The sequence below is a fragment of the Staurois parvus genome, unplaced genomic scaffold, assembly GCF_062004578.1.
Source record: "Staurois parvus isolate SC_StPar_1 unplaced genomic scaffold, SC_StPar_1.0 ptg000678l, whole genome shotgun sequence".
In the NCBI taxonomy this organism is placed as follows: Eukaryota; Metazoa; Chordata; class Amphibia; order Anura; family Ranidae; genus Staurois; species Staurois parvus.
Genome location: NW_028318474.1, coordinates 1,000,510 through 1,026,075, shown reverse-complemented (window position 1 = coordinate 1,026,075; position 25,566 = coordinate 1,000,510). Strand labels below are relative to the sequence as shown.

The following is a 25,566-nucleotide window of genomic DNA, read 5'->3' as shown; positions in this document are numbered from 1 at the left end:
AAAAAAAAAAAGTGCAGTGGAAAAATGACAGGAGACTCTTTGACTAGCCCTTTAATAAAAACAAAAATAACAAAAAATGTCCCCCGAAGTAGAGCCTACATCAATCACCATGCCCGCCGCCACTGCTGACCCAAAAAACCGCCTCTGCCCACGATGCTGGCTCCTGCTGTCTGACAACTGCGCCTCGATGACAGTTCTTAAATACTGTGATGATGATGTCATCATGAACTGTGATTGGCCAAAGCATTGCACCGGACCTGTAGTCATGTGCATTGCTTTGGCCAATCACAATGCACTATCAGGGCATACTGCATTGTGGGGCGTGGCGTGCGAACAGCCTGCTGAACGCCCTTACAGTTTGTGTGTTCGACTCGAACATAAGGCCCAACACAATTATAAAAAAAAAAAAATAAGAGGTACGTTCAAAAGGTGGCATATACCTCCTTGGACCGCACCCCTTATAAGACAGCACAGTGCTACTATTCCTTTAATCTATAATGTTCATTTTGGTGGTTAGCGCTTCTACCTGGGTCATCGCTTCGAGTTCCAACCACGAGACCACCTGCATGAATTATTGCAGTGACAGCACACAGCTCACACCCACCCAAAGTGATGCAGCAAGAACAGAGTTCCTGGGTCCAGTTCTACAGGAGGAGACCCTGGGCAGAAGTCTGGAAGGAAGCCAGCCTAAAGACGCTGGAGTCCCAGCTAGGCTTAGTTGGCAGGACTATTTGCCAAGTCCAATCCAAGGATCCAGTTGTATCAGGAGAAAACTCATGGGATAGAGCTGGGAGGAAGCTGTGGAAGAGAGCCCAAGTTATCCAGAGGCTACCTCTCCCTTACTAGGAAGAGCCTGGAGAATATCAGCAGGAGGCAGCCGATGTGAGTGAGTACAAGGCCCCAGTGCTGCAAGTGTAACAGTGTGGTGCTTTGAGATTCTGGGAAGAGTATAAGTTACAGCAGGGGCGGACTGACAACTCATGTGGCCCCGGGGCAATAGGGGATCATGGGGCCCCTGTGTCCTTGCCCAAACTCAAAAAAGCCTATGAAAAAGGTACCAGGGGCATCTCATGGGGTCCCCTACTGACCCTGGGACCTTGGGCAGTGCCTGAGTTTCCAAATGGTCAGTCCACCACTGGGTTACAGATAGTTTAGAGATCCTGTGGGACATTACTTTGTAAAAGTGCAGCCAGAAGTTGTGCACTACATCCAGCTGTTGTCCAGTACAGCTGAGAGTTGTGCAGTGCAGCCAGGAGTTGTGCACAACTACCAAGAGTTATGCAGAGCAGCCAGAAGTTAAGCAGTCCTCCAGTTATACACTTTTAAAGTTCCGGGTTATCCCATGCGCCCTATCCCTATCCAAGTTCATTGTTCTCCAAAAAAAAACCCAAAATATTTTTGAGCCAGAGGAAGAATGCCAAAAATGCTGTGTGCCTGGCTATGTCTGCTCTAAGGGGGGGAGGACAGTACTCTACCAGCGTATGTTTGGGGAGTATGCTATATGACATTATTTCCTAAACATGCAATGCAATGTATTGATTTGTATTGGCCTTTTAAGCATACAGTTATACATTTATTTGGAAACAGGCACAATTTTAGTTTTTTTCAGGTATTTACCAAAATATTGCTGCGCTCATCAGTGCGTTCTTCTTTCCTCGGAATGTACCAAACTGTTGATTTGGCCACTTCTAATGTTGCTGCTATCTCTCTGATGGATTTGTTTCATTTTTGAAGCCTTACAATGACCTGTTTCACTTGCATGGACAGCTCCTTTGAACACATGATGTAGGTTCATTGCTATAGATTCTAAAAGCAAATACCCCACTTAGAATCAACTCCAGACCTTTTACCTGCTTAATTGATGAAAAAATAATGAAGGAGTAGCCCACACCTGGCTATTAAACAGCTTTTGATTCAATTGTCCAATTACTTTTGGTCCCTTGAAAAAAGGGTGGATGGCTACTCTTAAGAGCTGTAATTCCTAAACCCTTCCTCCAATTTGAATGTACATACCTTCCAATTAAACCTGAGAGTGTGCACTTTCAGCCCATATCCATTATATAACTATAGCTTGAATATGTTTTAGTTAATACCTGAAAAAAACTAAAATTGTGACTGTGTCTAAATATATATGGACCTAACTGTATATAATTATACAGTTACTCCATTATACTCAACTATGATATATTATACTATAAAGTCACCAAAAATATACAGAATGTTATATTACAATGCAGGTGCCCAGTTGATATGACAACTTGTACTTTCTACACAATATAAAACTGATATGTTCAAAAGAGAGATACTGAATGGGACTGCGCACCCATAAAGCCTTTTTGAAATAATAATAATACGCCTATTGTTTGTTGTAACACAGAAGTACAATGCAATGCCATAAAACACCAGAACCCTCTGGGAGCTAAACTGGCTTTCAGGAAAGACATGCATGTGCCTGGCTCAGATTGAAGGCTGAGCTGGAACTTGGCTGTTCACACTTCTCCCACACTCAGCACTGACACCCAATACTGATCTGCTGCATGAAATGGGTGTTTTCAACAACTGCTTTCTAGGAGGGATTTATAGCTCCTATTATATTACACATTTCCTTGTCTCAGAATAATGACACACAAGAATGATCGTGGAAACCTGTTTCCACTACACAGTGTGTCTTTTGTGTCGTAACTGTGTAACCAATAAAGAATACAGTCAATAATAACTAGGTGTTATGGGCAGCTTCAATAGGTAGATTCCCAGTGTTGCTAGAGCCCGCAAATACAACAGCAAATGGGGCCAAGTCAGCCTAGGCTTGTGTACAGTGTATGTACAATATATAGTGAAGGAAATAAGTATTTGATCACCCGCTGATTTTGAATGTTTGCACACTCACAAAGAAATGATCAGTCTAAAAATCGAATGGTAGGTATATTGTAACATTGAGACAGAATAGCAACAAAAAATTCAAAAGAAATGCATGTCTAACAAACTATGCGCTGATTTGCATGTTCATGAGGGAAATAAGTATTTGATCCCCTATCATTCAGCAGGATTTCTGACTACCAGGTGTCTTTCATACAGGTAACAAGCTGTGATTGGAAGCAGTCTCTTAAAGGGAGCGCTGCTAATCTAATTTTGTTACCTGTATAAAAGATACCTGTCCACAGGAGCAATCAAACAATCAGATTCCAAACTCTCCACCATGGCAAAGACCAAGTACCTGTCTAAGGATGTCAGGGACAAGATTGTAGACCTACACAAGGCTGGACTGGGCTACCAAACTATCGCCAAGCAGCTTGGTGAGAAGGTGACAACAGTTGGTGCAATCATTCGCAAATGGAAGAAACACAAAACAAGTGTCAGTCTCCCTAGGTCTGGTGCACCATGCAAGATCTCACCTCGTGGAGTGTCAATGATCATGAGAACAGTGAGAAATCATCCCAGAACTACACGTGATCTTGTCCATGGATCTACATGGATCTTGGCCATGATCTCCAGGCAGCTGGGACCACAGTCACCAAGAAAACAATTGGTAACACACTATGCCGACCAGGATTGAAATCCTACAGTGCCCGCAAGGTCCCGATGCTCAAGAAATCACATGTCCAGGGGTGGACTGACCATTGGGGAACTCGGGCACTGCCTGAGGGCCCGGGGTCAGTAGGGGGCCCCATGAGATGTCCCTGGTACCTTTCATAGGCTTTTTTGGGTGTGGTTTGAGTGTGGGCAAGGACACAGGGGCCCCATGATCCCCTATTGCCCGGGGGGCCCCATGAGTTGTCATTCCACCCAGGCCCATCTGAAGTTTGCCACTGAACATCTGAATGATGCAGAGGAGGACTGGTTGAAAGTGTTGTCGTCAGATGAGACCAAAATCGAGCTCTTTGGCATCAACTCGCTGTGTTTGGAGGAGGAGGAATGCTGCCTATGACCCCAAGAACACCATCCCAACTGTCAAACGTGGTGGAAACATTCTGCTTTGGGGGTGTTTTTCTGCTAAGGGGACAGGACAACTGTACCACATCAAAGGGACAATGGACGGGGCAATGTACCGTCAAATCTTGGGTAAGAAACTTCTTCCCTCAGCCAGGGCATTGAAAATGGGTTGTGGATTGGTGTTCCAGCATGACAATGACCCAAAACACACGGCCAAGGCAACAAAGGAGTGACTCAAGAAGAAGCACATTAAGGTCCTGGAGTGGCCTAGCCAGTCTCTATCCCTTAATCCAATTAAAAATCTGGAGGGAGCTGAAAGTTCAAGTTGCCAAACGTCAGCCACCATACCTTAATGACTTGGAGAGGATCTGCCAAGAGGAGTGGGCAAAAATCCCTCCTGAGATGTGTGCAATCCTGGTGGCCAAATACAATAAACGTCTGACCTGTCATTGCCAACAAGGGATTTGCCACCAAGTACTAAGTCATGTTTTGTGATGGGGATCAAATACTTATTTACTTCATGAACATGCAAATCAGTGCATAATTTGTTAGACATGCATTTCTTTTGAATTTTTTGTTGCTATTCTGTCTCTCAGTGTTACAATACACCTACCATTTGATTTTTAGACTGATCCCAAAGGGTATTCCCGAGTGTAGCTCGGAGTTACCGCTTGTGGTGCTGAAACTTTACCCCGAGCTACACTCGGGAATACCTTCAGGGAGGTTAAAGGTAGCCAGCTGAGGGACTTTCATGGCTGATTTAACTCAGGAATTCTACTTGCCAAGCGTGCCAAATGCAGTCAGGAGGACAGTGCCTCCACCATGGGCCAAGCGATTGGTCACGGCACAGTTTTCAATGTAAAAATTCACTTGGGACTGAAAAAAAAAAAGTTAATCACTCATATAAAACAGATTATGTAAGACATGGCCAACCCTAAAAAATAAATTAGACGTATAGGCCAAAGTATGGCCTCCACTGTGTGTATTAAATTGTGATGAAACTACCGCTATAACTCGAAGGGCGGTCACCTGCTGAGTGGTTCTGCATGCTTTTCAATAAGGCTTCTTACTGTAGAAGTGAAGTACTCAAAGGGATTTAAAATTTAGGGCTAATGAATGTCACTGAGCTGACTGAGACTGCATACAAACATGCAAGGGCATTAACTGTACCTTCCATATCCTACAAAAAAAGATGTTAAACAAGCTGGGTGTGCTTCAGGACATTTACACCAAGCATTTTCTGGCACTTTTTTGTTTGCAAGTTTAAATCCAAATTTTTTGCTAAAAAATGACTTGTAACCCCTAACAGTACATATCATTTTAGCAAAGACCCTAGAGAATGAAATGGTGATCGTTGCAATTTTTTATGTCACATGGTATTTGCACAGTGGTTTTTCAAACACACATTTTTGCAAAACGTCCACTTTAATGAATAAAAAAAAAACAACACACAATACAGTGGATATAAAAAGTCTACACACCCCTGTCAGGTTTCTGTGATGTAAAAAAATGAGACAAAGATAAATCATTTCAGAAGTTTTTCCACCTTTAACCTCCCTGGCGGTATGATTATTTCAGATTTTTGGTGCTGAAAGCGGTACCATTTTTTTGCATGGAAATATGTATTTTTTTTATTGTAGGCTATAATTTTTAGGAAAAACTCACTGAAATCTGTCCGAACAAGAGTCTAGTAAACATCCCGGGTATGATAAAATTTGAAACACAAAATCATAAATTATAATTTAATAAATAATCATAAAAATAATATAAAAATAATAAAAAATTTAATTCAATAATATAATCAAACCAAAAACACTGAAATGTGAAATAGAGCGCCAAGTTCGCACATTGCTGAGCTCAGTCGCAAAATCGTCTTCAGTTTCTGATGACGAATTTCCCCCACGAATCATTATCACTCAATTCTGAAAGTGGTTCTGATTTACTATCGCTGTTCTCTAGCTGATCTAAACCCGCTTTTGACCTAAAGGGACACTTTTTGGACGCCATGGACATTTCTCAGTTTCCAGGCAGAAAGAATAGACAAAATGCAGGCAGGGCGCAGGACAAAGCACTAGGGACAATATGTATGTGAAATAGGTTGAAACAGCAATGTTTTACTGTGTAAAATGAAAAAAAAAAAAATGACATTTTTTAAAATTTTTAAATTTCCCGCCGGCGGCGGCGCCCGTACGTCCCGACGTCACAGGGACAGGACACAGAAGCCGGATGCCGGCATCGGCCGGAGGAGATGGCCGGGGACGCTGCAGGGGACACATCGTGGGAGCGCAGGGTAAGGTAAGTGAAGACAACTTGCCGGAGCAGTGCCGCAGGGTAAGCCCGAGTGTAGCTCGGGGTTACCGCTTTTGGTACTGAAATGTTACCCCGAGCTACACTCGGGAATACCGTCAGGGAGGTTAATGTGACCTATAAACTGTACAACTCAATTGAAAAACAAACTGAAATCTTTTAGGGGTAGAAGTAAACATAAACAAATAAAATAATGTGGTTGCATAAATGTGCACACAGTGAAGACAGTCATCATCAAGTGGAGAAAATATGGGGCAACAGTGACATTACCAAGAACTGGACGTCCCTTCAAAATTGATGAAAAGATGAGAAGAAAACTGGTCTGGGAGGCTGCCAAGAGGCCTACAGCAACATTAAAGGAGCTGCAGGAATATCTGGCAAGTACTGGCTGTGTGGTACATGAGATAACAATCTCCTGTATTCTTCATATGACTGCGCTATGGGGTAGAGTGGCAAGACGGAAGCCTTTTCTTACGAAGGAAAATATCCAAGCCCGGCTAAATTTTGCAAACACACATCTGAAGTCTCCCATAGGCATGTGGGAAAATGTGTTATGGTCTGATGAAACCAAGGTTGAACTTTTTGACCATAATTCCAAAAGATTTGTTTGGTGCAAAAACAACACTGCCCATCACCAAAAGACCACCATTCCCACAGTGAAGGATGGTGGTGGCAGCATCATGCTTTGGGGCTGTTTTTCTTCAGCTGGAACTGGGACCTTAGTCAAGGTAGAGGGAATTATGAACAGTTCCAAATACCAGTCAATATTGGCACAAAACATTCAGGCTTCTGCTATAAAGCTGAACATGAAGAGGAACTTCATCTTTCAGCATGACAAGGACCCAAAGCATACATCCAAATCAACAAAGGAATGGCTTCACCAGAAGAAGGTTAAAGGTTTGGAATGGCCCAACCAGAGCCCAGACCTGAATCTGATCGAAAATCTGTGGGGTGATCTGAAGATGGAGGAGATGCCCTCGCAATCTGACAGATTTGGAGTGTTTTTGCAAGGAAGTCAAGATGTGCCATGCTGATAGACTCATGCCCAAAAAGACTGAGTGCTGGAATCAAATCAAAAGGTGCTTCAACAAAGGATTAGTTTAAGGGTGTGCACACTTATGCAACCATATTATTTTAGTTTAATTTTTACTTACCTCCACCTAAAAGATTTCATTTTGTTGTTCAACTGAGTTGTACAGTTTATAGGTTACATAAAAGGTGGAAAAAGTTTTGAAATGATTTATCTTAGTCTAATTTTTTTACATCACAGAAAACCAACATTTTAGCAGGGGTGTGTAAACTTTTTTTATCCACTGTATATACCCCTATTTTTTTATAACATATGAAAGATGATCTTATAGCGGGTAAATAAATACCTAACGTGTCACACTTTTAAATTGCGCACACTTGTGGAATGGAGACAAACACTATAGTACTTAAAAATCTCCACTATAGGTAACACTTTAAACATTTTTATAGGTCACTTGTTTAGAGTTAAAGAGGAGGTCTAGATTTAGAGTTGATGTGTGCGTGACGTACCTATGTGTTCAGTTCTATGTGCAATCACAAAGGGATAGGGGTGCTTGAGAAAAAAAAAAATTTCTTATTTACTTTTTATTTTTACACTGTCCCTTTATTTTTTTTTATAATTTTTATCACTTTCATTCCTATTACAAGGAATGTAAACATCCCTTGTAATAGAAATAAGGATGCAAGGTCCTCTTTAAGGAGAGATCTGGGGTCAAAAAGACCCAAAATCTCTCCTTTACCTTTAAAAGCAAAAAAATATATATATATTTTTTAACTTTTGCTTTGAAAAACCAGCTGCTGGTTGAAAAAAAAGAGATCTTCAGCCATAACTCCAGTAAACCACTTGCAAACCACAACATTTATATACATATTGCGGTCAGCAAGTGGTTTTAAATGTGATTCAATATGGTTGAAGTCAGATCAGCAAAAGAAGTAAAAGTACAAAGATAAAAAACAACTAATCAGAACTCATCTGAACACCATCATCTGGAAGATTATGCCATCATTGCTAACAGCACTGTCTTACTGTAGGATGCCGGATGCATTTAAATACTTTGTTCAGCTCAAAGGTGTAAGGCAAATGAGTATTTCATTGTCTGAAAACAGTGATTGTAGCCATATTAGTGCATTTGCGACAGAAACAATTGAAACAAAAAAAAAGTTTCACGGACAGTACTCAATTGATTCTCTGAAAACAAAATGTATGCAGTTAAAAGGCTGAATTGTGGGAAACAACTACAGGGGGTTCAGACGGGGCCGCCAATAGAGGTGTAGAGCCGGCCCTCCTTTACCATCAGTTCAGCATGGTGCCAGTGGCAGAGAGGGGGTGCTTTAAATACCTTTGGGACATGCACAATAATCCCATAGGCTGTGGCTGCCAGCAATTAACCACTTGCCCTCCAGAGGATTTACCCCAATTCCTGACCAGGCCATTTTTTGCAATACGGTGCTGCGTTACTTTAACTGACATAATAATACAAAAAAGACTGCCAATTTTGATAAAAAAACAATATTTTTGACTTTTTGCTATTAAATATATCCAGTAAAAAAAATTTTAAATCAAATTTTGTCATAAAATGTATTCTGCTGAATATCTTTAATAAAAAAAAAATCCCAATACGTGTAAATTAATTGGTTTATGTGAAAGCTATAGCGTTTACAAATGGAGGTATATATAGTGGAATTTTTTTTTTAATACTAGTAATAGTGGCGATTGGCGACTACGGCGGGGGGAACTGTCACTGATATCCCCAGTGACACCAAATACTGTGATCAGTGCTAACAAAAAGCACTGACACTGTACTAATGACACTGGGCAGGAAGGGGTTAACATCTGGGGCGATCAAAGGCTTAACTGTGTGCTGTGTGTGTGCTTTACACTGTAAGCACACTGCTTTGTATGGCTCTGGTAAGTGATCAGTGTGAAAGTGCCCTTAGACAGCTATTACAGGAACAAGTGTCCCCATTGGAAGACATGGGGACCCAGACAGCAATAAAAACCTGACAGTGGTTCTAACACCTTGCGTCTCTATAAGTTCTTTGAATGCTGGAACATAGGCACACCTCCCACCTGGAAAGCTTGGCCTTGTCAATAGGCCACTCCAAACACCCGGCATTGTATTGTTGGATGCAGACAGGGCTGTAACTATACACAGGCTTTCAGATTGTTGGCATTTTCATTGGAATTTTGGGGACTATGAAATTGGAAATCCCTGGCGGGACAGTCAATGAGAAGCAAGTCTGTTCTCCTGGTTGCAGGTTGTGTCTACAGGCTTGCTTTAATTAGAAAAAAAAAACCCTCCATATTATTTATAAATAGCAGGCCAAGCACTAAGACTAGGTTCACACCTATGCGGTTTATGTTTGATCTGTTTCTGCAGTGCTTTTTGAGGTGCACATACGTTTTTTACGCGTTTTGCATTGTTTTCCAACTTGTTGCTGGGCAGACTAAAACGCAAAAATGCATCAAAGTCTATAGAACCAAAAACACAACGTTTTGCGTTTAAAAAAGTCCCTGACCCTTTCCAAAAACCTCATCGGGTGAAAACGCAGAGATGTGAACCTGTCCCTTACGAAATCATTGTAAATGGACTGCTGTGCATTTCTGCAAAACGCAGGGGAAAACGCTTCGGTGTGAACGTAAACCTAAATAGGGTCCTTTGTATGAAATAAACGGAGATCTCTATGTGTGTTTTAGCTCCATTGATTGATACTTATTTCCCTAGCTGATTCAGAGATATCACGCCATTAGACAATTTCCTCTAGATAGATAAATGTCATGCCATGGTCATAGGAGGACTAAGCATTTGAATTTGAACTGACTGGCAAAGCGTTAATCTAGCACCATTTTATAATAGATGATTAAAAGAACAAAATGATATGGGATCTTCATGCCTCTATAGAAAATACAACTTAATATGTATAAGCGTAACTACTTCTCATCCAGCCGCTGTATATAAACGGCAGGGGCAAGTTGCTGTTCATAAATGGCGCCCACCATTTTGGATTGTGTGCGCTCCCTGGGAGCACGCGGCACCACGATCCGGTGCCCACTGTCCGGAGGACACAGCAGAACACCGATCACTGTACGGGACCTCTGTGTGAGGTCCTGATCATGTGATCACTGATTGGCCAATCAGTGATCACATGAATAGGTGTAAGCAAGATGTCACTTCTGACATCATTGCTTACTACATGTGAAATCTGTGATCACAGAGTTCAAATGGTACAAGGCTATTCACAACAGGCTTGTACCATGTGACAAGCTCTGGCCAATTACAGCTCACACAGTATTTCTCAATGGCTGCAAGAATGCAGCCAGAGAGAAGGAGAAATTATTGCTTTTACAGCCTTTATGAATGTAAAAGCAATCAGTGTAAAAAAAAAAATCTTCATCCCCCCCCACAAGTAGTACAGTGTCACTATGGCACTGTACTGCTAAGGTGACAGTATGTAAAAAAAAAAAAGCATAAATAATAATATTAAAAAAATATATAAAAATGTACAAAAAAATGATAATTTTTGGTTAGAAACTAATTTGGGTTATTTTTTCTTACTAAAAAGATAACTGAATACATTTGGCCAAGATTTATGAAGAAAGATTTTTTATTTGCAAAATTTTATAAGAAAAACACTTTTTTTCAAAATTTTTGGACATTTTCATTTACATAGCAAAATAAATAAAAATCCCAGTGGTGAATAAATACCACCAAAATAAAGTTTTATCTGTCTCAAAAAAATGCTAAAAAATTCATATGGGTACAGTGTTGCATGACCGCACAATTGTCATTCAAAGTGTGACAGCGCTGAAAGCTGAAAATTGGCCTGGACAGGAAGGGGATAAAAGTGTCCAGACATGAAGTGGTTAAGGTTTGCCTATGGTCAGAATGTAAAATCATATATTGATTTCTACATTGTATTTCAATTATTTCTAGCCTCTTTTATTAATCTGATCAATAATGAAGTTACTTTGTGAAGATCCTCGCACATTTACTTCCTGGAATTTTGTGACACATAGTCACTTTGCCCTATGGGTAGGCACTGATGTATCACAAATTTCACAGGACTTGCCTTCTGATCTACAAAAGAGCTGGGGGGAGGGGTTTCAGGAGGCGGAGACAGTACAGGAATCACTGCTTGCAGACACCAAGGTACCATGGGATATGTAGTCCTTCGTAATACAGAAAACAGCAGAGGAGAAGCTGCATAGCAGGACATTCATGATTTTCTGGAAAGAGGCGAACAGCAGACAGGCAGCACTTACAACATGAAAGGAGATATTTTTATGTAAGCTCATACTGTCAGTAATAAATAGTGTTTGTATATTTTATTACAATTCTGATGTTATAAAATGAAAGTGTGACCATAGATTTCCATTAAAGCGATTCTAAAGGTTCATTTTTTTTTTTAGAGGGGGGGGGGGTGGATAAAAAACATGCTATACTTACCTGTTGTGTGCAGTGGTTTTGCACAGGGCAGCCTGGATCCTCCTCTTTTTGGGTACCCCACAGGCTCTCCTGGCCCCTCACTAGTGCTGGGTGCCCACACAGCAAGCGTTTTGCTATGGGGGCACCTGCTGCTCTGGGTGTCCATTCACACACAGAGCTGCAGCTTGGCTTTGCCCCTCTCTCTCCTTATTGGCTGACTAGCTGTGATTGACAGAAGCTGTCAATGTCTCAACCAATGAGGAGGCAGAGACCTGGGAGAGCCGAGGCTGTCATGCACATCGCTGGATCTCGATGAGGCTCAGGTAACTATTGGGAGCGCTGGGGGTATGCTGCACACAGAAAGTTTTTTACCTTCATGCATAGAATGAATGAAGGTAAAAAAACCTTGAGCCTTTACAACCACTTTTAGGTCTCTTCTTATAAAACAAATGAACAAAAGCAATGGTTTGCCATGCATGTTGAGCATTCAAGTATTGTTTCTTTTGTGTCATTGCTACCTCTAAGGTTTACTATGGAATGCACACGTCAACACTTTGCTTAACCACTTAAGCTCTGGAAGGTTTTACTACCTTCATGACCAGGGCATTTTGTGCAATTCGTCACTGCACTACTTTAACTAGCAATTGCATGGTCACGCAAAACTGTACGCAAATGAAATTTATATAATTTTGTCACACAAATAGAGCTTTCTTTTGGTGGTATTGGATCACCACTGGGGCTTATTATTATTATTATTATACAGTATTTATATAGCGCTGAAAGGTTTGCTCAGTGCTGTACATTATAGTGGGGGACAGTACATGAGACAATACAGTAACAAAACAAAACACGAGGGGTTCAAGGGCCCTGCTCTTTCGAGCTTACAATCTAGGAGAGAAAGAAGACCAACAATTTTGAAAAAAAAAATGCTATTTTCTACTTTCTACTATAAAACATATCCAATAACAAAAAACTAATTTCTTTATAAATTTAAGCCAAAGTGTATTCTGCTTCATGTCTGGTAAAAAAAAAAATCCCAATAAGTATAAATTGGTTGGTTTGTGTAAAAATTAAAGCATCTAAAAACTGTGGAATATATACTGGTATTTACACAGCTATGACACTACACTGGTAATGGCAGTGATCAGCGACTTTTCGTGGGACTGTGATAGTGTGGTGGGAAATCTGGCGCTTGTTGATGCTGGCTGGGAAGGACACTGACTAGCTGTCATTGACATCAACAGTAACACTTATACAGTAATCAGTGCTAATGCTGTACACTGTCACTGTCACTGTACTAACATACCTCCCAACTCTTGAGCTTCAGAATGAGGGACACTTGAGGGAGGTAGTGACAGTGTGTAGCGCTGTGGCAAAAATAGGTGTGTCCAAATGCCTAACAGTGGGAGGGGCTCAAGGGGCGTGGTTAAACAAAACCCAGGTTTCCTGCTTTGCAGGGGGAAAAAAATAACCAAATCAGTGTTTGGTGTGCAGAGCCCTGTATTGTTAGTAAACACAGGGCTCTGTGATTCGTTAAGCTGATCAGCAGGTTCTGTTCATAAATCATTGTCCGGGATCTGCTGAACAACTTGTGCTGCACAGAATCGCAGCACAGATCGAGCGGAGAACGCGTGCATACATGTGCGCCCTATACCCGAAGATGCTGGATCACATACATGGACGTGATCCAGCGCAGCGTGGCCACCTGCCCGCAGTATATACTGTAGCCGCTGAGAGCCTGAGCCAGCTGCAACCTCCACAGCCCAGCTCCCCGGTGAGTGTGGGGGGCAGAGCTGACAGTCACCAATCTCTGCTCAATGACGCGGTGAATACTCGGCAATCATGTGATCACTGGGTTCTCACACTTAGAGTCGTCAGGGGACAAATGCAGCATTGGACAAATGCTGCATCCACCTAGGTATATAAATATAAGTATTATTATAGAAATATATATAATAATATATTATATTATATATTAGAGTTCACCGAGAAGAACTCAAGTCAGCGAACCCATATTCAATAAAGAAATGAGTGGCAGCAGTTAATAAAAAGTGAAAGCAAAACCTGATAGATAATGAACTTGAGGAGCAAAATGGTTGATCAGAAAGTGTGAGCATCAAGTCTTTTATAAATACTCTGAATAGTCTACATATGCCCAGTTCAGCATGTTGTGCATGATGCTAGGAAAATGTAAAGCTTGCAAAGCTTTAAGGAAAGGGATTTAAATTAATGAATAACTACAGATTGGTTTAAAAATCATGTCATTAAAACTTATTTTAGACCTCAGCCCTGTTAGTTCTCACAGCTAAAGAAAATTAATAATAAGGTGACCTGAACTTGTCCCTATTAATATAACCCTACACTCATCAGAATCTAAAACTTAACTTGGAATGAGCTTTGGGTTTGGAACAAGGTAGAAGTCAACTGTGAGGGAGCTGTCATTTACCAGCAAATTATATGGCATTTTTTCAGTTTTTCTGTAGTACATTGTATATACCGTACAGATTCGCTCACAGGTTTAAGCCACCTCATGGAATGTTATTTAAAAGAATTGAGCTCATAGACGCGGTGAATACTTGGTGATTATGTGATCAATAGGTTCTCACACTTAGAGGCGGCAGGGGACAAATGCGGCATTGGACAAATGCTGCATCCACCTAGGTAAAAATAATTTTGGGGAAAAAAACAAACTTCTTTTAATACACTTACTGCCATGTGTAAATGTGAAATCAATGGACTTTTGATGCACAAGAACGTTCCCATTATCAGACATGTAACAAAATGTTTGCCGCAATGCACTCAGCACACTATGTTATATTGCGTCGTGTTACAATGCATATATGATGTTTTGGGTGCTATTTTGAATTCATCAATGCATCTAATGTGCAATGTGTGTTGCCGCAACTCAAAGATGGAGCTTCGTTGTGTGACGTCACCACATTCTGGAGGGAACGGCGGCCATGTTTTTGGTTTGAAACAATTCCTATTCAATGCTGGTTATTTTAAATTCTTGATGTACTTGGATCTTTTAATAAATCTGCCAAAACTTTATTGAATTACTGCACTATGAGTTGCCTTTGTTCTTTATTCCTTATCTGAATATCGGATGGAAGTTTGTTCAAGTTTTGGAGATCTTTAAAGAGGAGGAACCATCTTTTATCTGGGAGAGGATTTCTATTGAAGACTACCTGCCATACTGATTCCTTATCACACTGCGCATATTGACCGGTGTTGTACGGTTTAAATGTCTGGTAAGGGGATAATTTTTTCGGGTGTATGGTGACGGAATATGAAATCAGACTCTTCTCCTGCAACTTGTTATATTCACTTGAGGACTTATATGGATTTTTACTTCTGACATTTCTATGCAATACAATTAGCGCTGCATTTCTTTTGTTCAAAGATGTAAATCAGCCTTAAAGAAATTCATTTTTATTTTTGGCATGGCTTAGCTGGTATATGTTTGGATGATGGAGCATACATTCCATAGCAAATCACACTTGTTAGTAAATTCCACATATACATGATGTCGTCTGTGTGTGTGTGCGTACGTGCATCACAGGCACATAGTAGATTCTGCAAGCATGCAATTTGCTTGTTTGCACACAATCTGTGTGCAGTCATAAATGAATGTTCTTTAGTAAAACACAAGTCCTATGTTTTTCCCAATCAGCATGATACCATGGAGAGAGCTGGAATCATGATAGGCAAGTTTCAAGGCACATGCATACAATATTATATTCCAGTGCTATCTGCTAATGGAAAAGATGGTGGGGATTTTTATTGGTTAAACTGCATCAGTCCCTCAGGTCAAAACATTTGCCAACTTCTTAATTCCAAAAGAATTCTCTTATAAATGACCATTATTCAGAATCATCACAGACATAAAAATACAGTTTTAAATAATGAAACTAAATTCTAACATCTTCTTAGAAAAGGTATACACCTCACTGCATTAATAAACGTCAATTCACTGTTACTGTACCAAGCGCTGGTTAATAAACTAAACCTAATTACCTCCATAAAAGTCATGGCATAAAATACCGGTATTGTATCCTCATTTACAACAGAGTACACAAAGCTTGGCACACAGCCGCAACACTGGAGGAACACATTACATTTGTACTACTAATGTATTACAAAGTAGCAAATATACATGTATAAATCATTTGAAAAACAATTATTAGTACAAAGACATGCATTATAAACCAGGTCTAATGTAAACATTATACTTGAGACAAGTACCATACCTGCTAACTTTCTGAAATGAGGAGGGACACCTTTTAGAACAATGTATTTAGGCAAATGGACATGCCCCTGCCAAGCACCCAGTTATGCAAACTATTAAGGTATGTGCCAAAAATTACTGGCTAAACCCAGAATTATTTTTCTGTAACATGACTTTTCTTTTATACTGGATTTATAAATAGCAAATGAGATCATTAAGAAATAGGAAGAAGGCTTTAGTGCAGAATAGCATTTTTGGAGGTTAGACGGTACATTTTTCATAGATACATCAAGCCAAAACGAGGGACAACTAAAGAGAAAAACAGGACAAATGGATTTGGTTCCTAAAGAGGAACAGTCCCTCAAAATGAAGGACGATTGGGAGGTAAGGCATATTCTTATTAGTAGGCATGAGGTTAGGGTTTACCACCAACATGGGTTCACCACTACCATGGGTTAGTGGCCAATCCCAGAGGCTCACAAAGTTTTCAAACATTTGTCTGATTATTCTACAAGTTACCGACCAGAAATAAAGAACAACCTATAGTGCAGTGCATAGCCCTTGCCCCTGGTCAACTGAGCCACAAGAACCAATAATCTCAAAGAGTTGATAGCTTGAAAAAATTCAGCGAGGGTCACTACAAAGTTAAAAAACTTCTTACAGGATTTGCAAAACTGCATATGAACCAAACCCAGGCAAATTTGCTCATCTATACATATTATGTAATTGTATTTCATTGTGCATACTTGTTTTATTTAATTGTACATATTTATTTAATAGTAAGCAATTACAACAACAGTTTTTTTTCCTTTTGGAAAACATGAATAATAATTGACCATTGTGCCCAGCCAGTGTTCCAACCCCTGGAACTGTCACTTTTGCCAGATAGCTTGGTGTATTAAAGGAAATGGAAAAATAACCGATCTACCGACAGATTTAACAGGCTATGACACTTGATTACAGGTGAAAATGCTTTTTTAATGCTAGACACAGACTATGTATGTCGTTGTTCAATTGACCCAAGCTTTTACTTTAATGCAGCTTCTTCAAAAACATGAAAGGAATGATGTCAAAGTCTAGTTTAGATTCTTCCTGATCTATTGTTCATTTGTCAATAATGTTCCTATTTCCAAACCAAGGAGGATGAAGCTGGTGAATGCAATGCTATGTGAGTGTACACCTATTGAAATCATTAGATATGGGACAGGTATGTAGTGTGTGTCCAACTAATCCTTAGATCTGCCAAAAATTTATAGACAGGCAGTGGCTAAGTAGTTAGCACTTCTTTCTAGCAACTCTAAGGTTGTCGCTTTAAATCCCAACCATGTTTGCATGTTCACCCTGTGGGTTTCCTCCAAGTACTCCAGTTTCCTTCTACACACGTAGGTTAATTGTCTCCTGTCTAAATTGGCTCTAGTATGTATGCAAGTTAAAGACCTTAAATTGTAAACTCGTCTGTGGGCAGTGACTGATGTGTATGTACAATATATATGTAAAGCGGTGTGTGAATTGTTGGTGCTATAAAAATACCTGTAATAAATATTATTACAGGCATTTATATATATATTATATATATAAATATATATAATAATATATTATATTATATATTAGAGTTCACTGAGAAGAACTCAAGTCAGCGAACCCATATTGAATAAAGGAATGAGTGGCAGCAGTTAATAAAAAGTGAAAGCAAAACCTGATAGATAGATAGATAGATAGATAGATAGATAGATAGATAGATAGATAGATAGATAGATAGATAGATAGATAGATAATGAACTTGAGCAGCAAAATGGTTGATCAGAAAGTGTGAGCATCAAGTCTTTTATAAATACTCCGAATAGTCTACATATGCCCAGATCAGCATGTTGTGCATGATGCTAGGAAAATGTAAAGCTTGCAAAGCTTTAAGGAAAGGGATTTAAATTAATGAATACCTACAGATTGGTTTAAAAATCATGTCATTAAAACTAATTTTATACCTCAGCCCAGTTAGTTCTAACAGCTAAAGAAAATTAATAATAAGGTGACCTGAACTTGTCCCTATTAATATAACCCTACACTCATCAGAATCTAAAACTTAACTTGGAATGAGCTTTGGGTTTGGAACAAGGTAGAAGTCAACTGTGAGGGAGCTGTCATTTACCAGCAATTTATATGGCATTTTTTCAGTTTTTCTGTAGTACATTGTATATACCGTACAGATTCACTCACAGGTTTAAGCCACCCCATGGAATGTTATTTAAAAGAATTAAGCTTTTTTAATGTTTCTTATTTTTAAAATTGCTGCTCCCCACCAAATGGCATTAAAGAAAAGAATTCCTTCGACACATGCTCAGGGCAGCGTCCAGCACCCCATGCTATCTGTTTGACAGTGACTTACCTATTAGCCTTGAAAATGACAAGAACTGATTTAAAATTTTCTTCTCCCATTCTACAACTGTAGTAATAAAATTAATTAAACACTGCTTGTTTGGTGGTGCTGCCTAACTTGATTTCAGCAAAATTGTAGAAGCAAGGACAAGCTTGGATGTTTTAATGGATACTCAGGTGTCCGTTTATGAACCAGCAGTAATAGATCGCTGCTCAGTTCTCCGGCATTCTCGGAGAACACAGTTCTCCTGTGAATGCCGTTTATGAAGCATATGTAGATCAGTTCTCCAAACGAAGGGAGAACGGTCTCCAAACGCTAGAGAACGGTCTACAAACGCTGGAAAACGGCTGATTTTACTATAATCTCGCGAGATTACAGTAAAAAATCAGTTTACTAAACAGAGGTAAATTATCTCTGCTTAGTTTTCGGTCCCTCCGTTTCTCCAGCTCTGGGCTGGAGAATCTGGAGGGAGAACACAGATCTCCAGAGAAGGGCTGAACATATTCTCCTGGGTGTCATAAACTGTGAATGACCAGAGAATAGCTGTGATCCTCTGAATCGCAGCTATTCTGTGTGTCATAAACGGACACCATAGTTGGCTAAAGCAGAGGCGGACTGACCATTTGGAAACTCAGGCACTGCCCGAGGGCCCGGGGTCAGTAGGGGGCCCCATGAGATGCCCCTGGTACCTTTTTCATAGGCTTTTTTTTAGTTTGGGCAAGGACACAGGGGCCCTATGATCCCCTGTTGCTCGGGGGCCCCATGAGTTGTCAGTCTGCCCCTGGGCTAAAGGATAGATATCAGAATGTGGATGTAAATGGGGTTAATTCAGAAGAGGGACCAGTCACTAGTGATATCCCACAAGGCTCTGTACTGGGTCCCATTCTATTTTCTGAAGGTTTAGTGGGCAAGGTATGTCTTTTTATAAATGAAACAGTGGTGTGCAATAGGGTTACATCCTGAAGGTGTTTTACAATTGAATTGGCATTGCTGGAAAATTGGTTAAAGAAGTGGAAACTGCAGTTCAGTGTTTCTAAATGCACAATTATGCATTTACAGAAGAAGAATTTTCTGATACAGTACAATATTGGTGGTACAGTGTTGGCCAGAAGCACAGGATGCTTATTTCAAAATGATCAAACAGTGTAGGCCTGGCTGTGGGGAAAGCGAATAAACTTATAGGGCGCATCACTAGAGGGATCACTAGCACGAAGAAGGGGTCGTGATTCCCCTATATAGATCTTTAGTTATCATTAGAGGGATCACTAACATGAGGAATGGGTCGTGATTCCCCTATATAGATCTTTAGTTATCACTAGAGGGATCACCAGCAGGATGAAGGGGTCGTGATTCCCCTATATAGATCTTTAGTTATCACTAGAGGGATCACCAGCACGAGGAAGGGGTCATGATTCCCCTATATAGATCTTTAGTTATCACTAGAGGGGTCACCAGCAGGATGAAGGAGGTCCTGTTTCCTCTATATAGATCTTTAGTTATCACTAGAGGGATCACCAGCACGAGGAAGGGGTCGTGATTCCCCTATATAGATCTTTAGTTATCACTAGAGAGATTAGCAGCAGGATGAAGGAGGTCCTGATTCCTCTATATAGATCTTTAGTTATCACTAGAGGGATCACCAGCAGGAAGAAGGAGGTCCTGTTTCCCCTATATAAATCTTTACTTCTCACTAGAGGGATCCCCAGCAGAACAAAGGAGGTCCTGATTCCTATATAGAGATCTTTAGTTATTAATAGAGGGATTACATGCAGGAGGAGGGAGGTATGTGTCCTGTTCTAGCAACCTCACAGGGAACAGGGAACAAAAACTGTGAAAGATCTGAGGGATAAAACATATCAGGAGAGACCGCAGGAACTTAATATGTACAGTCTTGAAGAAAGTTAAGAAATGTGAGAAATGACTGAAACCTAAATAAAACATATCAGTATAAAACATATCAGGAGAGACTGCAGGAACTTAATATGTACAGTCTTGAAGAAAGTTAAGAAAGGTGATAAATGACTGAAACCTAAATACATTAAGGGTGTGAATAAGGTTCAAAAGGGCAGTATTTTTAATATGAAGGCAAGATCAAGAACACGGGGACATCAAACTAGCAAGAGGAATATTCAAAACTAACATTAGATGATATTTTATTGAAGGAGTAGTTGATACTTGGAAAAGACTTCCAGCAGAGGTAGTGTGTCAGTCAACAGTAAAGCCTAGTACACACAATGAGAATGTCAGATGAATAATCCTCCATTTTTCTTTGCATGCTAGCCTCATATCGAAAATGAATAGTTGAATGACAGTCACAAAAATTCTCGTAAGACAGAATACAACTTCAAAAGTAATGTAATATATTCTTTCGTTTCCAAACATGTGAGGTTTTGGTCTCTCGGTTTTGTACAGACCATGATGATTAAATGAAAATAATTTTTTCTGGTATTGTACGAGAAAAATTTTCATGCTTGTCCTTTGGATAATTTTGCATGTATTGTCGTGACCGACTCTCGAAGGCTGTGTACTAATGATCAGATTATCGGCTGATCGCTTCGAAAACTGTATTTTTCATATGATTTTCTCATTGTGTTTACTAGGCGTAAGTGAATTTAAACATGCTTGGGACAAACAGAGATCTTTACTCAAAGAAATTTTTAAAAAATAATAAATATAAAAGTGGCAAACTCATTGGACCACTTGGCATATTTCTGTAGTCATGCTTCCATATTTCTAAATTCAAAACTAACCTTAGAAAGAATTATTTTATCAAAAGAGTAACAGGTGCTTGGAATTGACATCCTGCAGAGGTAATAAGTAAAAAAAAAAGGGGGGGGGGTGGGCAGACATGGTCTTTTTCTGTCATTGCTCTTCTGTGTTTCTAGAAGTTTAAAGCACATTAGTACATGTACACAAGTTAGCCATTTTTACAAGTGGTGCTAGTTCACACCTGTATTATGTGTGTTGGGTAAAAAAAAGTTATGTGCATTTTTTGACGCATTGGCATATATTAAAGAGTTTATGACAATACCAGAACTTGAAAGGTCTTCGGAAAAAGCACACCACTGTATGTTAGATTTGCTTGTCAGCATGCACTGCTAATGCACGTAAAGGAAAAAAAATGTATGTAAAGCCCAAAGGTTTTTTTTTTTTTAGTTTTGCATACACTTGAGGTAAATTTGTCATGAGGTAAAAACATGGAAGACCCAATTGCTAACATCTTCTTCTGAAAATGCTATTTGTCTGCCTTTCCTGCTGACCCTTTATTTAGTATTTTGACTTACTGACCTAGAATAGGTATGCAGATAAGGACCTCAGTAGTCTGCTTCTTCTATATCTGTGACACAGAAGTTATTGAAGTCAAATAGGTCTCCAAAACGGTCAAGCAACTAGTATTTTCTGAAGAAAGCAAAGACAGCGTCCATATTTCTCTCAAAACAGGTTCTCTTTTACTCTCAACCTGACAGCACTTAACCTTGTGCCAAACCTAACAATGGCCACTCAAAATGGTCTTGATCCATTCTTGTGGTTGAAGGTGTAGTGAACAAATGGCGTAAAAGTGCCCAAGTACTTAACCATCATTACTTCACTCTTGACAATGAACCAATTCTCAATGAAATTTCAAGGTGCTCATCAGGTACTTTGGTTCTATTTCAGCCCTTTGTGTGTTTCATCCTTGAAAATAGTTGCTCACAAATATAGGAGCTGCTGATGACATGAATAAGGCACGATTGTGAAGAGGAGAATATTTTTCTTTCGGAAGATAAAACTTATGAAAGTCCAATAAAGAGCCACTGTCAATTTTTTCTTTGGTTACGTGTTTGCTAATTCTGAATGCATTTTTACAAGAAATTAAGAAAAATAAAAAAAAACACCATTTTCAAGTAAGTTTACGATTTTGTGTTGCACCACATTTATAGCTATCTTGTGCCGCAGGTTTGACAACCCAGTCATAACTCATAATGCTTATTAGCCACCAAGTCCACACATATTTTATTAGGTGACACAATCCAGCATTAAAGTTTGTAGATTTCACAGTATCAGGACCTCACCACTCAAAACTACTGATCCAGAAGAAGGGTGCCAAGTGGATATGAATGAGCTTGGATATCCAGTAACTAATGTAATACCTGCTGTTTATCTAGTTGCTTTATTTACAAATCAGGTGAGAAATCTTCAATTGTGTAAAGCAGATGCAGACCATCCCGAGGTTGCCTGAGGTCTTTTTTAATTATCTAAAGTTGGATCAGGCCCTACTAAAATCATTGGTGTTACAGACAGAAGCAACTCAAACCCCCTACCTGGACCCATAAGTATCCACTTGAGCCATTCAAATTAATAATACAGCTTACTTAAACAAATCTTATTCCCTATGCTCCCCTCTAACCAAGCATAAAGACACCAAAATTGTCAAACAGCCACACCCAGGCAGATCAACCTGCTACTACAAAGACCCCCATAAAAACATATTCTCAGAAAAGTTTCCAGCAGCCACAGGTTCTAATTTCACTTAAAACCGTTCTCCATCCAAATCCTCAAAATGATCCTGGTGAATCCATCCTATATTTTACTAAAAAAAATTGGCTTCTATATATTTTCAGCAATTCAATATAGATTTGAACTGGTTGTCATTCTCACCTGCTCCTTCTGATCCTTTTAGATGCTATTGAAACTCTTCTGTTGTAGTTCCTGGCTGTAGGATATCTCGAGTGAGTAGCATTTTTATTAATAATCCGCAGGCAGTATATAGATCATCTCCAGCAAACGAGAATGCGTGACATCTACTCCAGAGAAGACACTGGGTCTGAATGCCTCGAGATAGGAAGGCAGCAGAGCTGAAAGCCACTATACATATTTTACTGACTTTACTTCCTGATGACGCTTTCCCACTCAGGAATGTCTCATCGGCAGCTCTTTCCGTTTTCTTCTAACTTAGGCTTTGTAAATGTGGACAAACTTGTTTTGTTTTCCTTTGGATTTTATTTTAGAAACAAAAGGTGAAAGAACTGGACAGCCGGATATTCAGGTCTTACTGGCCTGGCTAAGGCCAAAACTCTCACCTCCCCCCCGAGCTTCAGGACTGGCCGTAATGTGCATTTTGTGCCATAAAATCGTGTGCAGGGTTTGTATTGCGATGGATGATAAGACTGTGCAGTCTTTTTCTATCCCAATAAAACATGAAAGTTATCTTGAAAAGTAAATATTTATACAAAGTGCAGATTTTATTCTGCAATTTGTCACTTTAATAAATGCGCTGAAATGACTCATTTCTGTACAAAAGGTGTTTCAATGCAAAAACAATCACAAATTGAAAAGTTAATACACAGTAGGAAAAGTAAAAAAAAAAAAATCATCCAAAGGAAGAACAGGATGAAGGGGTTAATAAACACTAATTAGACTTAACTAAAGGTTCACTAGGTGTTTCATTTTATTTCCTTTTTTTTTTTTTTTTGTACAATTTTCACTTAATTAGTAATTTATGATTGAGTGAGCTCTCCCAGTGTAATCAGCAATACCTCTTCTGCTGATGCATTTGCCTGGCACTGGTAGCCATAGAGCCATAGACAATATACTTTCACTGAGAATAATCATTGTGAAGATGTATACCTGCCTTCCTTGGGTCTTTAAAGTGGTTGTAAAGCCTCAAGGTTTTTTACCTTTATGCATGAAGGTAAAAAACCTTCTGTGTGCAGCAGCCTCCCCAGCCCCCCTAATACTTACCTGAGCCCCATCGTGACCCAGTGATATGCATAAGAGCCTCGGCTCTTCAGGGACTCTCCCTCCTCATTGGCTAAGACAGCCATTGACTCCCACTGCTGTCAATCACAGCTAGTGAGACAATGAGGAGAGAGATGGGGCAGGGCTGAGCCCCATAGCAAGCTGCTTCCTGTGGGAGCACTTAGCAGAAGGAAGGGGCGAGGGGCCTGAAAAGAGGAGGATTGAGGCTGCTCTGTGCAAAACCACTGCACAGAGCAAGTAAGTATAACATTTTTGTTATTTAAAAAAAAGACAATTGCATTTAACCCCTTCACCTCCAAATGATTTGCCCCCCTTCATGCCAAGGCCATTTTTTGCTATTTGGCACTGTGCTATTTCAACTAATAATTGCACGGTCATACAATGTGTACTCAAAAAAAATGTATGTCCTTTTTTCACACTAACAGAGCTTTCTTTTGGTGGTATTTGATAACCCACTGTGTTTTTTATTTTTTGTGAATAAACTAAAAAAGACTGAAGAATTTGAAAAAAAAAAAAACAAGATTTTTTACTTTTAGTTATAAAAAAATTACCAATAAACTCAACATTAGTCAGTAAATTTAGTACGTTTAGGCCAAAATGTATTTTGCTACTTGTCTTTGGTAAAGAAAATCCCAATATGTGTATATTAATTGGTTTGTGTGAAAGTTATAGCGTCTACAAACTATGGTATATATATTGGAATTTACGCAGCTTTTACTTTCCGACTGCCTATCACATTTCTTGAGGTGCTAAAATGCCAGGGCAGTACAAACACCCCCAAATTACCCATGTTTGGAAAGTGACAAAAAAATATTTTTTTTTTACGCACAAAGTTGTCACTTAAATGATATATTGCTCACGCATGCCATGGATATATGTGGAATAACACCACAAAACACATTCTGCTACTTCTCCCGAGCATGGGGATACCACATGTGAGGGACTTTTTTGGAAAACTTTCAAAGGGCATATTTCCTCATATCACTTCTTGACTACCTATCACAGTTTCGGAGGCCCTAAAATGCCAGGATAGTACAAACACCCCCCCCCCCCAAATTACCCCTTTTTGGAAAGTAGACACCAAAAGGAATTTGATAAGAGGCATGGGGAGTATTTTGCAGATCTAATTTTTTTGTCACAGATTTTTGAAAAAGAACAGAAAAAATACATTTTTGTTTTCGTTCTTCAATTTCCAAAACCGTGTGGCAACAAATGAGATCTGAAAAATATTGACCATGCCCCTTAGCAAATACCTTGGAGTGTGTACTTTCCAAAAAGGGGTCAGTTGGGGGGGGGGGGGGCTCTTCTATCCTGGCATTTCAGGGCCAACATTAGAAGCTACGGCCACACATCACCCACTCTTCCAACCCTTTTCTGACACTTTTTGTTTACATGAAAAAACTGTCTTTTTCCTATAAAATTACTTTGAACCCCAAACATTATATATTTTTTAAAGCAGAGGCCCTGGAGAATAAAACGGTGGGTGTTGCAATATTTTATATCACACAGTATTTGAGCAGAGATTTTTCAAA

The 25,566-nt window shown here is 39.6% G+C and overlaps 1 protein-coding gene across 2 annotated transcripts in view; it reads right to left on the bottom strand.

The window, feature by feature from the left end:
• LOC149447646 (adhesion G protein-coupled receptor F5-like) overlaps nucleotides 1-25,566 on the bottom strand; it is a 266,556-nt gene that overhangs the window by 146,855 nt on the left and 94,135 nt on the right. Inside the window, exon 1 of one of the 2 annotated variants that reach the window (XM_089652269.1) lies at nucleotides 22,934-23,091. The exons of the other annotated variant lie outside the window; for it this stretch is intronic. The gene's annotated coding sequence lies outside the window, so the exon portion shown is untranslated. Of the gene's footprint in view, nucleotides 1-22,933; nucleotides 23,092-25,566 lie in introns of those variants that run through there. 2 annotated transcript variants of the gene reach the window in all.